At 33.4% G+C, this 13,847-nt stretch overlaps 1 long non-coding RNA gene across 11 annotated transcripts; it reads left to right on the top strand.

Annotated features, from left to right (window-relative positions):
- Positions 1-5,433: 5,433 nt before the first annotated feature.
- Positions 5,434-13,553, top strand: LOC132621935 (uncharacterized). Of its 11 annotated transcripts, none has more exons than XR_009575751.1 (11): positions 5,434-5,831; positions 6,259-8,064; positions 9,280-10,236; positions 10,375-10,528; positions 10,608-10,696; positions 10,787-10,894; positions 10,987-11,414; positions 11,511-11,587; positions 12,893-12,949; positions 13,040-13,178; positions 13,269-13,553. It is a non-coding gene; the product is annotated as an uncharacterized LOC132621935 (long non-coding RNA). The 11 variants fall into 11 exon arrangements; XR_009575761.1 differs by having other exon boundaries at positions 5,447-5,831; positions 9,853-10,236; positions 10,787-10,923; positions 11,159-11,414; XR_009575759.1 differs by having other exon boundaries at positions 5,467-5,831; positions 9,853-10,236; positions 11,159-11,414.
- The last annotated feature ends 294 nt before the right edge of the window (positions 13,554-13,847 follow it).

Below are 13,847 nucleotides of genomic sequence, written 5' to 3' on the forward strand. Positions count from 1 at the left end.
CTTGTCCATATTTTGAGTGTGGTGTGTGTGTGTGTCAAATAATTTTAACATATAAGATATGTACTAAAGTTGGCATGGAGAATGCCTTGTATAATATTGATGATCATTATTATGTAGATATCAGCTTCAAAAATCAATGGAGAGTAGTAGTGTAAAATGCTCAACTACCAGCAAGGCTCTTTTGGTTACCAAGATAAACGGAGGTGTCCCAATGACTGTAGATTTAAAGCAAAACTATAATCCACATATTTCACTCACTCACAAGTCACAATTGAGATGATAGTATATATCATTATCTATACATGGATGCAAATTTTGAAAACTTGAGCAATCAGACAAACTCTTTCTGAGGGTTTTCATTGAAGTTAGAAAAAACTTTATGGATCTTTCTTTATCTCTATAATTTGGCTGGAATTATACCCAGAGAGATTGGGAGTCTTCAAAAATTAGAGAGACTCTGTTTGTAGTGTAATAATTAAGTTCTTCCAAATCGGATGAGCTCTTCCAATATCTCTTCGCTAAGATGGATGTCACTTGCTTTCAATAACCTTTAGGGAATACAAATCTCTGTATTTCCTTCCCTCCAACTTCCATTCTCATCTTGTATTCTTTGAATTGCCAATATCCTTCTTCTCCTTTTGATCACACTGTGAAAGTATGCAATGTTTTTGTCCCCATCGTCTAGCCATTTAGCCTAAGCTTTTTGCCTCAAAACTGCATCCTGTAGCTTTTGGGAGTGAAAATACTCTGTCTTTGCTTTGTTTAGCTCAGTTTCACTTAAAAGAAGTAGGAGTATAGTAAAAAAATAAAATCATAGACACAGTAAAGGTTCGTGATCTGAACACACCCTAGCAAGGTGAAAAACTGAGGTTGATTAAGATGCTATATATAGCTGAACTGAAATAAAGATAGCAATGCCCACACTCAAATTGTCATAGTTTACTTGGTGATTCAAAGTCTTAATGGCTTGCCTCATGATGGTCTAAAATTTGTAATTGAGTCTCTATATGTATTAAGAAAATTGATCAGTTTTATTTGCACTTGTCACAGTTACTTGATGATATACAAGATGCACGGTGGGATTTCTAAATATTTTCTATTTAGAGTATGGAAGCATATTACTTAAACTGTCGTTGGTGAGTTTAGACTACTTGTTAAATAAGATTGGCAAGCCAGTTTTGTCAAGTAAATCTTTCAGCTCTCAGTGTTGGTCGTATCTTGTTGTACGGTGTTATCACTGTACTCTTTTGGAATTCGAGACTATACCATAAACTCATTAGGAAAAGGAATGGATTTCAAGATTATTAATTTTGGGTAGAACTAAGACCATCTGCAATTTCGTGCAGAATTCCATCATCTAATTTCTCACATGTTACTCTGAATATATAAGGACCATATGCAGCCTTCTCGATATTGCATTTATTTTGCTTGCTTTTAATCCATCTTTCGCTTAACACGGAATGGTATATCTGAGGATGAGTGGAGTTGGGCCTTGTGCAAGAAAATGTAGATGGAGATATTGGGTTTGTTGCTGAAAAATACATAAAAGGGCCTTGGACTTGTGTTTAGCAATGATCTTTTAAGTTATTCACTCTAGTATTATCATGATTCCCTTTATTTTATACAGCTGGATTTATTTTGTCATTTTAAACTGGTTTTTTTGCTTTTTCGGTTAGGTGACAAAATCACGGGGTTAATCATGCAAATGGTCATCTAATTTATATCCCTCCGTTCATGTTTGACTTGGTACATCCTTAAAAATAATAAACAAAGTGATATCTTACTATATCATCCCTAATTATTATAAGTCATCAATGTTCGGAAATAAATTGGAATATTTAATAATAAAGATAAAATAGGTATGAAATTGTAAATTAAATTATCTTATTTTTTTTCAAACGGACAAGTAGAAGTGTATTGTTGATTGAGGGAGTAGCATTTTTGCAGGAAAGTTCATTAATTAAATTTTATAACTTAAAAAAAATCAGTGAACTTTGTCTAATTTGTTCAGAAAATGAGTTCGGGCTGAAAACCCACCGGACCATATATAACTGAAATCCTAATTGGCATTCCACACATTAATGATGCCAAATGGCTTTCCATTTCATCCCCACGTCATAATACCTCAGCATCTCAAGACTTTCCACCCCATAAAAAGAGAAATAAAAGAATCTTTCCCAGAAAAACAAAGGACCCGACAATGAATTTGGGTTTGGGTTTGGGTTTCTGCCTCTCATCAAATCATTCTCAGGTAAGAATTTCAGTTAAATTAGGGCCACTGTGGTTTCTGCACACAATCTGTTTGATGAATTGTCTGAACGAGAATTAGAATCTCGCTTTTCCCTTATATTAGAAGATGCAGAATGCAAGACAAAATTCTGATATTTCGATTCTTGCAGAAGAGATTATTGTGCATATTTTCTTAAGATTACCTGTTAAAACTCTTTTGGTGACATTTCCAATAAATGTCGGGAAATAATGAATTTTTTGACATTTATGAACAAATGTCGTAAAAAGAACGACATTTGATGCCAAATGTCATAAGAAGAACGGCATCTGGGGAAAAATGTCATTAAAACAACGATATTTAGTACCAAGTGTCGCTAAAAAAATGTTATTATTTTTGACGACATGTAGCTAAAATGTCATTAAAACAATGACATTTGATACAAATGTCGAATAATATTATGACATTTGTTGCAAATTGTCATTGTTTTTAACGACATTTGGCGAAAATGTCGTTAAACATTGACATTTGATATAAATGTCGAATACATTATGACAATTGTTTTAAATGTCATATTATTAGTCACTAAATATCGACATTTACACCTAATGTTGGAAACCTAAGTTTTTTAAAATTATCCATCATTCTTTATAGGACAATGGTCAAAAATTCTCCCCGGACAATACGATTTAGAGAAAATTTCATCTTATGTTATATTTTGGCCATTGCATAAAGTTCAAGGACCAATACGGATCATTTGCAAAGTTCAACGACAAATTCATTTAAACCCCTACACCCTAAGCAATGTATTTAAATCCCAATAATGATAATTAACATGTTAGAGTACATCAATTTTAATTCATTAAACGTGTGAATTATTTTTTTCTTTAATATATCATCACTTAATTATGATTTTTAATTATTTTCTACATACATTACTTGTTTATCCAAACCAAATTTAAAATTAATTGCTATGTCAATTTGTGGGAAATCTTATATAGTTGGGAGAGAAACAAAATGATCTACCTTTAAACTCCGTGAATGATCCAGGTTTGTCCTATATACCATGTTCGTATGGTGGCACGATGTTCTACGTGAATCCATGTTCGAAGGACATTATACCAAAGTCATACAATATACATGGTTTTATTCTGTTTATGGCATCGAAGGTTATGTTCTTTTTTGGGCTTCTAATTCTCATTCCTTTTTGGCACCTACGTTAGAGATTGAAGGTATTTGGCCCCCTGATTGAAGGTATTTGCCCCCCTTGAATTACAAATAATCTAAATTTCTGGCAAGGATAAAAGTTTAAGTCATCTATAGAAATATGAAGATTGATAGCAACTCAAAAAACGAGCCTTTATATATTATTGCATAATTACTAATTGAGAATATTGCGAGGATGTATGTCATTTGAACATCCTTTTGAAACTAGCTATAGACAATCAAATTTTACAACTAGGGGTGGGCATGATATGGTATTTGAAGCTTCAGTACGGTAATTTCGATTTTCGGTTTCTAAAAATATTATACCATTACCATATATATCAAATTAATTGGGTATTTTGCGTTACTACAGTAAATCAGTAGTCATTTAATCCACTTCAACTTACATATTCATATTGTAGAGAATTATGATATTCGGCTATTCAAGAAACGTTTCAATTATATCGTGCTAACACCTCACACATGTAAAAATATTCAAAAGAAAGTACAAGTAATTCCCTTATTACGTAAATCAATTACACAAAAAGATACTTCAATCAAGATAGAGTAGTCAAAGTTTCAACATTTGAACAATTTTAGTTTTGTAATAGTACTAGTTTATATATTTGTTTGTATAATAATACTAATTTTTATGAACGGTATATATAACTATACTTCAATATGGTATTCGGTATTTCAGTATTTTGTTTATAAATATCGAATACTATATTGAATGCCAAATTTTTTAAATGCATACCAAAAACCGTACAAAATATTAGAAAGACAATGGTACCATCCGAGGAAGAATAGGATTTTCTTCCCTGGCACTGGGATTTTCATTTCCCTATCAAAACCGCGGTATAGTAGTTTTTATTTTGGTATGGTAATCGGTATCTACCCACCCCTATTTACAACTGTTTTCAAAATAATCTGTATAAGTCTAAATAAAGTTTCTGAATCTATAAAACACTTAGTAAAAGCACATTACACAATCTGTAAAAACTTAAAACCAGTAAATTACAGAAACTGGAAAAATGAACAGAAACAGTGTTGGAAAAATATATTCAGAATATAATCGAACCCACTTAGTTCAAAGTGTGTCCTTAAGGAAATTATTCCCCTCACAGTACTCGAGGTTGATGGAATATCCTCTGTCAGGATAGAACGATTATCTTACCAGAATAGTAGTACTCCAAATTTTGGTAGCGGCAAACCACTCAATGGCAGTATATCACACAGAAAAAGGAACTTTTAAGAAGAGTAGAAGAATAGAGAATATCAGAAAATTCGTAAGGCATAATCTGAATATTAACTGGAATTTATAGCCATTAACGCACTGGTTGGGAAAAGGTTTGCACCTTTTCAGAAAGGTTTGCAACCTTTCAGAAAATATACGTTTTAAAAAATGAGGGAAATTTAAATTAGTCCGGGAAGAAACGGGTCGCGGGTCAGACACGCGGATCCGGGTCACTAACGGGTCAGGATCTGGAAATAATTAATTAATTAATAATTAATTAAATTAAAATTAAAGGAATTTTGGTCCAAAAAGATTATCAATCAATCAGATCATTTGACCAAATCCAAATCCAAATCCAAATCCAAATCCAAAGCCGAAGCTGAGCGGAGCGAGCGACGACGACGGCGCGAGGGGTCCTTTCCCCCTCAACCCTTTTAGCAACTAGAGAAGGTGTAATGTAATATATACACCTCTCTTTTTTCCTCTCTTTTTCCTATGTGGGACAGTTGCTTTAACCAAAGCATAAAGGAACCTTTTACATTCCCCAAAGCATAAAGGAACCTTTTACATTCCCCAAAGCAAAAAGGGACTTTTTATATTCTTTCACTTTTCATCCCATCATTTCCCATTCACCAATATCAAAACCCAACAACAACTAATATGGAAATTTCTATACATTATTTCTTTAATTGTTAAACCATTCTTATTTAATTACCTCGAGAACTCAAAATTAGTGAATACATAATATTAGTTGTACATTCAACCAAAGAGTTGGAACTAAAATATGTGATAAAAATAATATATTTAATTTGAGATAAATATATGCATGTAAGTCATCCAACAAGTCTTGGAAAAAATAAAGAATTAAACTTAGGGTGTGAAAGTGCCACATCATACTCCTTAAAAAAAAAAAAAAACACTCCTGATCAGCAAACATATAGTGCCGTCCAAGACCCATTTCAAAGAATTAACCAAACTTTGCATTACCAAATCAGTGTAGCCTAAGATACGGGTCTACAGATTTCGGTTCAGTCTTTTCTCAAAACCAGTCCCATTTTGGTTAAAATTGGTTGAGTCCACCCCCTAATACATTGTGCTACTAAAAAACATGGAGAATTTCAGATATGGAGCAACATCTATGGAAGGAAAAATAAATTGGCGGTAAGATTTTGTTGGGTTTCCCTCCTTTTAGTTCTTTTTTACTTCAAAGATTTTAGGGCTTCCTCCTTTTAATTCCTTTTTAGCTGCCCTTGAGTAAAAGAAAATTGGCGGTAAAATTTTAGGGTTCCCTCCTTTCAATTCCAAATATTGGCAATTGTAATACTTGGTATTTTTTCAAAGCTTGGGAAAAACTTTTGGCTGTGTTTGAGGCGAGTCTATTCTTCTAATTTAGATCTTTACTAATTTTAAAATAATTTGAACCAATTATATAGAGATTACTGCTGATTGTTACAGAGACTTGTGCGTTGGAACTAAATTTAGAGTTGTTGAAGTACTTATATTGCGTTCACAGGTTTTGTAATTTCATATGAATCTCCTTTGCACATTCTATTTATAGTATCAGTAACAGTTTTCCAATGATTCGCAGTTTGAAGCAGTGTTCAGGAAAGCGTGAAGCGGAAAAAAGCAACAAGGTCCCGCTTCACGCTTTAAGCAAAGCGTGAAGCGAAGCGCCCGCTTCATTGAGGTGAAGCGCAATTTTTTTTTTAAAAAAAGAGCAAAATAAATAGAGAATATATATATAAGCAAAAGTTCAAATTCAAAACTAAAGTAGATATCCATAGACTAAAAGTTCAAATAAAAAACTAAAGTGGATATCACAAATGGTTCGACATCTAGTTCTTATTCTTCTACAAGATTGTCAAAATCTTGTACTCCCACATCATCTTCTTCAATTTCATTTTCATCTTCTTCAACTTCATCAACTAGGGAATGACTTGTAGCTACTTCTTTTCCCCTTCTATGTTGGCTTGAAGTATTCCCCCTTAAACCATAATGGTTCTTCTCTACCCCCATTGCCTCGGCAACAACACCGAAAGTGAAATCAGAATCTCCCTCAAAAATTGCTTCATCTTCAACATTCTCAACCCCGGTGAGCCATTCATTGGCATCATCAATATTGTCCAAACCAATTGGATCAATTACATTGCGAGCATTGTAACGACGCATCAATGTTCTATTATATTTTATGAACACTAGGTCATTGAGGCGCTTTAGGGTTAGTCTATTCCTCTTCTTCCCTCACATTCTCCGGACATCTTAGACAGCGTGCAACATCGCTATAAGTACCAATAAGATGTTGTTTGTGGCGAAAGATTCCTCCTCTAGTCATCTTATCACAAAACAAACACATAACTGCAGTCCGATTGGTCTCACTAAGTTTTTTCCCATACTTCCAAGCCGGGTCTTCGGACATTTTTTAATTGCTGTTAAGATTTAAGAAAAATAATCAGGAGCAAATATTTTTTTGATACAAAATCAGCAGAGAACACAGCAAAACAAAGCAGAAAAAGTACTGGAAATGAAAGAAAAAAGTAGAACTGGAAAAGAAAGAAAAAGGCAGAACTGAAAACAGAGCATATATAGCAGCAAACCAGAGCAAAAAAATAAATAAGCAAAACAGAGCAGAATAACAAAGAAGAAGAAAAGCAGAGTAGAACCCTAGAATTCGAGAAAGAAAAAACAGAACAAATGTGAAGAAAAAAACAGAGCAAAAAAGAGAGCTTGAAAGAAGAAGAAGAAACAGAAGAAGAAAGAAAGAAAGAAGAAAAGCAGAGCAGAACCCTAGAATTCGAGAAAAAAACAGAGCAAATGTGGAGAAAAAAACAGAGCAAAGAAGAGAGCTTGAAAGAAGAAGAAGAAGAAGAAGAAGAAGAAGAAGAAGAAGAAGAAAGAAGAAGAAGAAAGAAAGAAATTACCTGAAAGTGGAGAAGAAGAGCTGCTGCAAAACCCTAGCTGACTGTGCGAAATAAAACTTCTCAAAGTCGGGCTGAGGATTTCAAATAACTGGACTAATTATTTTATTAAAATTGACCCAGACTTATTATTTTATTAAGATTTTGACCTGGACGTATTATTTTATTAAAATTTTGACCTGGACTTATTATTTTATTAAAGTTGACCTTTCAAAAAACAGCCCACAACATAAAGCGTACGCTTCATCTGCTTCACCGCTTCAGCCGCTTCACCGCTTCATTCTCAGAAGCGTCCAGTTAATTGGGTAGCCTCAGCTCCACTTACCTGAAGCGACAAAGCTTCGCTTCACCGCTTTAAGCGAAGCATAGCGGTGAAGCGCCCGCTTTCCTGAACACTGGTTTGAAGAAGACGGGGAAAGAGCGAACACTACTGGAAGAACATTCATACAGTGTTCAGGACTCTTTTGAGGCTGTTGCAGGTTCTTATCTACCTTCTGTTTTGTTTTATGGAGATCTAATTCTTTGTTATTGTAGTATTTAAAATAATAGTATTTTTGTGTTTTGAAAGTATCTTAAAAGTTTGTTCTTTCCTATCGACTCTTCATATTTGTTTGTAATCTAACTAGCTGGTAAATGTGCCCAATTATCCAGATTTTAGGAAACATGGGTATTTGGGATATATGAAGCTCATGTACTAGTAGCCGTTAGGGGTAGCTTCGAGCCATATAGAGTTTTTTACCTTCTTTAATGAATTTATTACCGTGCACGTCACCTTGGCGGTGATGTAATTTTTTTGGCATGTGACTGCACGTTTATGTGGATGTTGGTATCTTATATAAGCAATTGTTGCTCTTCAGAACTGAATCAGTTGTTGTGGTTGCTAAAAATTTGAAATTTAAAATTTTGAGCCGTCTCATATGTGGAAATTGCTGTGAGGATAAAAATGAAAGACAAACTGAAATTTTATGGTAAAGTGAATTATGAAAGTTAATAGGAGTACAAGAAAACGAAAAGGAGAAGATAATATGGACTAACACGGTGCTTGTGGTTTGCATGTTATGGTGTTTGATTATAAGGGTTGTGGTGTTTCTTTTTCTTTTTTAAGAAAATTGAGGAGGAGTTTAGTGTGTACACTTTAAAGGTTTGATTTTTGGCGTATTATTATACAACTAGAGGTGGAGCTAGGATTTTGAGTTTATGAGTTCTAGTTCTAAAAATTGCAGCTTACTTGGTTTTCGATAAGTTATTTATACGTATTAAATAAATATAGTGTTTGAGCCAAAGCTATTGGGTTATGCCGAAACCGCATACAATGCCAACTACTAGTATGCTATGATATTGTTGCTGAGTTCTGTACTTCTGTGCTGAGTTCTGGTTTTATAAGTTTGTTTATTTTGCTTTCTGTTAGCCAATTAATTATATTTTGAGAGATGATCTTCAAAATTTCAATATGTGAATTTAGCTTTAATCTTTATAAGAAGTCATTTTGTACTTCTATGAGATTTAGTGGACAGATATTGTTTGTGATGTGATCTAGTCACGGAAACATCCTTTGGACTCTGTGTTGGTGCAAATTTTATTATACATTTCTCTCTTATCTGCATCATTCTACTGAATTATGGTCAGCTAAGTTTTAGGTTCTTCATAATTACTAGTTCTTGTTAGATGAATTGTATTTGGTTTCGATCTTACAGGTAATCTCACATTCTAATTCAAGAAAACGAATTGTTCACCAGGCTGAGAAGTAGTAAGTAACTTAACAAATGAAAGTTCAAGCGAACTATAGTTATTTAGGGATAGTTGAGACATTTTTGTGTTCGTCTCTTATAGGGAAACCATTTCTAGAATACACGTCAAACAGAGTAGAAAACAATCTGTCTCAAGAGCTAATCCATATTATCTTCTCCTTTTCTTTTTCAAGTTTTAGCATTTTCGATAACTTCCTTCAAGCCATGTGGCATGTGTTGAAGAGGCTTCTTCAAGCCGTATGAGTTTCTTCACCAATAGTTTAAATTATGTTTGTGAAATCACTAGATTACACATTTTGGATCTGTGGTATCTTTTTGCTCAGATTTTATCATTTGGTAGTTTGTATTGGTGCGATTTGGGCGTGTTGGGGTGTATTTGTATATCTATTTGTGCTTTTAACTGCATGATTGTGATTGTATCATGAAATTGAGTTTCAAATTTCATTTTCTTAGCTTTTTCATTAGGTTGCATTTCTTAAGTTTGGTTCTGAAGTAATACTTCTTTTTCTCGGAGTAAAGGTTTTTTGTGAAATATGCGAGTTTTACAATTATAGAGCGAAGTTGAGGAGAGAAGTAATTTGCTTATTGAGAAAGATGATTATGGATTTACTCTTGTGAATTTTAATCATCTACTCTACACAAGGCATCAGTTATCAGATGAACCTTTCATTTTTGCATCTCAAGCTCAACAAGTGTTCTATGTCGATCATCGAATGGAAAAGGAGTGGCAAATTATTGTTAAACTTAAGCCAAGAGGTTTTTACGATTTGGGTGAAGACACACCGGCTATCGAGCATAAGGAAGGTCATATGGAACTATGGCCTGAGCAACAGCTTGATGATTCTACATTTGAAAGTGAAGATGATATTGAATGGGTTAGGGAAGGAATACCAGGAATAGAAGGTTTGTGTTAAATATATATATATATATATATATATATATATATATATATATATATATATATATATATATATATATATATATATATATAGGAAAATTCTGATGCAACTGATGATATGAGACTCATTTTGATGATGTCAGTTGGATCTAAATGGAAAGAGTGGAAGCATGAAGCAAAAAATAGTGGCTATGACCCGTATAGTACTGATATTGAGCGCTTAGCTCATCGTCCAAAGAGGTTGAAGAAGATCAGTGGCGTTCGTTAGTTCATTATTGGAGCTCAACAGAAGCAAAGGTATTCCATTAATATCAAGAATCATTTTCTGCTACTCCTTGACTATTCTCTAACATATTATTGTGTTTATCATTTGTAGGAAAAGAGCGAGAGAAACAAAGAAAGCAAAAAAAGTTGACTATGCCACACACATCAGGAAGAAAAAGCCTTTCTCAAATTATAGATGATGTATGACATAATCACTATCTATTTTCTGCAATTTATATATTAATTCTTGATTCCTTGAATATTTTACAACAATCTTTTAATATTCAACAGATGACAACAGAGAATAATGGTGTAAAGCCAACTCGTATTGAGGTGCTGAAAAAAACCCGCACAAGTGAGAATAAACAACTAGTAAATGAGATAGCTGGTGAAGTTATGGTAAATTCTAATTCTTTATAAATATTAAGGTACTTTTAACTCCATTATAAAATTCTGTTAACTTTTCGTCAATTTACCTTTCTTTCAAAAAGAAACAAATGGATGATCTTGTTGAGGGGTATCCTGAGTTAAATGTCCCTGGAAGTGCTCGCAATATATATATATTCACAAGTAATGGGACCAGACACTCATGGGATTGTTCGAACTCTAGGAAAAGGAGTAGCTCCAAGTTTAGTTTGTGGCTCAGTATATAAACGATCGCAGGTGGAACAACGGGATTTTGATGCAAGGGTTGAGATAGAAGTTCAAAAATACTGTAGCACTCCAAATTGATATGGAGAAAAAATTGGCTAAAGCAAAACAAGCTATGGAAGCAAAAATGGAAGAAAAAATGGATGAAAAGGTGGATGAAAAGGTGAAGGAAAAGGTGAAGGAAAGAGTGAAGGCAGAGATCCAAGCATATGTACGGAGTACGGGTTTTACGAATGGCTCAAAAAGTAAATCAATCAGTAACGAAGAGGTAAATAATTTTTGCTTGGTTCACATTTTTTTCCTCTTAAGTTAGCTATGCCATTTATTTTTCTTTTAATTATAACAATCTTTCTCTTTGTGATAGCTTTCCGATAACTCATGTGAAGACCGTCAACAATCATTATCACCGGTTTCAGTTGTTCGAACAAAAAAGGCGAGTTCGTACGTATTGTAATTAGTTAACATTGAAGTTTCGAATGTGATTTTCAAGTGTTGTTATCTTGTGTTTAAAGCATAATATGTGCTACTTGTATCCAGCATATAATTGTAGGTTTCCTTTTTGTATTTTCAATTTCGGTAACCACCCTAGATAAGTGTTTGTCTTTCTCTACTTGCTTGAATGACCGGTAAAAGGAAAACCAATCTTGAATGTCCCTTTTGGACTTGAATATCAATTGAATTAGGAAATGAAGATATCAGAAACTTAATTACTTCCCTTTGCTTTCTGCTCGGTTCCCTATATTTCTGTCTAAGTATTAGTTTCTGAGCATAATGGATGTGTTTTTGTTGAAATCACTTAATGTCATCTAAGTCAGTGAGGAGTTGAGAGAAAATGTGTAATGTTACAAGTAAAATTTCTATTATATTTAAGTGAGGAAGGAGTACGAACACATGCTACAAATGGTTCTACAAAAAGCAAAGAAAGTTGTAATACTCTCCAAATAATTTCATTTTCATTCATTTACTACTTTCTGTGAACACGTGTGACAGATAGTCTTTGTACACAACTTCTTTACCAAAATACTTCGCTAAACTAGAAGACATTTTGATTTGGCCCATGCATCACGCGGGCATGCTTTGCTAGTCTAAGAATAAATGGCCTCATAAGCTTTTTATCTTAACTTTTCTTTGTGTCTCACCCTCAACGGAGCTTCATTTGCTAATTGCCTATAGTAGCAAACCTGAGCCCTTGGTGATTGTCTTTCTTTAGCTTGACATGATGATACCGTAATTCCTGCCATCCATATCTTTGTCAAGCTTCCTTTTTGCTGTTGCCTTCATTCTCTATTGGATTTTCCCTCTATCAAGATCTACCAACTATTCAATTATTGAAGACATACTTACTTGTCTGGTGTCTCTAATCATCGCAATACTCAAAGTCTTCTATAATATTATAACTTTGAGTAAGTGTTTTGTGCTCTCATCATCTTTTATAGATTTTTCTTCCATGTCCCTTTCTGTATCATTTAGTTCTCAACATATTTTCTGGACTTGATGAAGCCCGATTCTTCGCACCTAGTTGTATACATCTAGAGGATACAGTGCTCTGTTTTACTTGAGCATAATTGGGAGTCAGTTGGTTTTGGTTTGATTTGAGGAAAGTTTTGTCATTGTTTGGTAAGTAAGGTTAATTCTCGTAATTTTTTAATAAAAGGTGATTTCACTTGTTTGTTAGCATTTTAAGAATTGATGGGTCTGTTATTAGCTGGTAAACTTTTTGATTTGAGAGAGAATATTTCTTCTCAGGTTCACTTAATCAACAGCACCTGAAATAATGGAGTTGACACGCAAAAAAAGAAGTGGGTAAGTTTGGAAAAACATGCAAATCACTTTTAAATTTTTTCCGTTTACTACATACTTTGAATTCCAGTTTTATGCCTAATTCTTTTGCAGCACTTCTGAAGAGTGTAATTGGTTGATGGGTCTATTATTAGATGGTAAACTTTTTGATTTGAGAGAGAATATTTCTTCTCAGGTTGACTTAATCAACAACACCTGAAATAATGGAGTTGACACGCAAAAAAAGAAGTGGGTAAGTTTGGAAAAACATGCAAATCACTTTTAAATTTTTTCCGTTTACTACATACTTTGAATTCCAGTTTTATGTCTAATTCTTTTGCAGCACTTTTGAAGAGTGTAATTGGCAAGTGGTGCTCGAATTGTGGAAAGATGAATTCCATTAGCCTTGTTGCAGAATTTATTCTAGAAGTTTAGCGAATTAATTCAGATGATGAGGAGAGAGTTTGACGTAGTTTCATGTTGAAATTACTTTAGCTTTTATTAGTTAGAATTTGTTTTATTTGAGATAGAACGACCAGTCATTTGATTTGATAGCGTATAACTTGGAAGGAGACTTCTGCTATGTCCTTTGAAATACAATCTAAAGATTATTATTTCGTATTTGTTACATTGTGTATAAAGGTTGATATTTATGATTGTTTAATATAAATATTTGTGTTATGATGAAAATTGAAAATTGAACAGTGAATTATTATTAATACTCCAGAATATTCGGTACCGACATTAATCTAAATGTCGAAAATTTTAAAATTAGCAAAGCGACATTTATCAAAGATTGTAAATAAATGTCGTAATTTTTTTTATTGACATTTAACAAAATGTCAAAAATAAGAATGCAACATTTAATAAAGGTTGTAAATAAATGTCGCGAATGTTTTACCAACATTAGTTTAAATGTCGG

Source organism: Lycium barbarum, chromosome 12 (assembly GCF_019175385.1).
Source record: "Lycium barbarum isolate Lr01 chromosome 12, ASM1917538v2, whole genome shotgun sequence".
NCBI lineage: Eukaryota > Viridiplantae > Streptophyta > Magnoliopsida > Solanales > Solanaceae > Lycium > Lycium barbarum.